Raw genomic sequence first — 957 nt, 5'->3', positions numbered from 1 at the left:
CCATCTAGTATCTGTTGGTGCTATGGAAGCATGCTTCAAAATTAGAGCAGAATTATGCCCATTGATACATCTTGGTACACTATTACGTGTATGCATTTAACATAATCGGGCATTCTATAATTTTATTTTTATGATTGAGCCTACTATGTTTCAATTGTTTCTTTAAAAAGTAGGATAAACCCCGCCTTCTACATTCTTTTCTTGGTACTTAAATGCAAGACAATGTTTTAATTTGCTTTTTCCATTAGAAGGTCACACATGGACGCAAAAATTAAATCTTCCTTTTTGATTACATTTGTCTGGATGTTATTTTTGTCTTTATGTAAGAAGGCTATTTTTTCCTTGTACATTCACTTCCTTGTACTCTGCTAACATTATTGTGTCGCTCAAGTGGCTTAAAAATACTCAGGAAGGATTCCCTTGGTGGAGTCCTCGTGGTGGCGCAGATACTTCTTTGTTGCAACGATGCCCTTCCCTTGGTGGAGTTCTCATCAACAACATCGTTGGTGTTTTTCTGTCTTGCAACCTCCGTCCTATAAAACGCCTTTTTCTTATCTAAATATCGGAGTCTATATTTTGAACAAAAAAACATGTGGGCATGAAGCAAACAAGACTTAAAAAAATAATCATGTGACAAATGATAGTATTGTATAGAGTAGCCTTTTATTTAAATTTACAAATAAGGCAACACGCCCATGGAAAATGGAAAAGGAGTCCGATAGGTGGTGATCGTCATCTGGGGTTGCCTCCAGCTAACGATGTGTTCGCTAGGGCATGACACCTGCAGTGAACGAAACCCTTTCTCCTGATAGTTCGCTAATAAGGAGGTCTCTGCCGGTTGGCCCATGGAGAATGCACGAAAAAAAGATAGGCCCAATTGACTCATTTTTCGGAAAAGTTTGCCATAAACAAAAAGTACAAAAATCCTAATACATAAAAGGCATAGTAAATCATAAA

At 37.4% G+C, this 957-nt stretch overlaps 1 protein-coding gene across 1 annotated transcript in view; it reads right to left on the bottom strand.

The window, feature by feature from the left end:
- Positions 1-957, bottom strand: part of LOC123172548 (probable protein phosphatase 2C 37) — a 6,039-nt gene that overhangs the window by 1,101 nt on the left and 3,981 nt on the right. The gene's annotated exons all lie outside the window — the stretch shown is intronic.

Source organism: Triticum aestivum, unplaced genomic scaffold (genome assembly GCF_018294505.1).
Source record: "Triticum aestivum cultivar Chinese Spring unplaced genomic scaffold, IWGSC CS RefSeq v2.1 scaffold44348, whole genome shotgun sequence".
Lineage (NCBI taxonomy): Eukaryota > Viridiplantae > Streptophyta > Magnoliopsida > Poales > Poaceae > Triticum > Triticum aestivum.
This window is presented reverse-complemented; position numbering and strand designations above follow the sequence as displayed.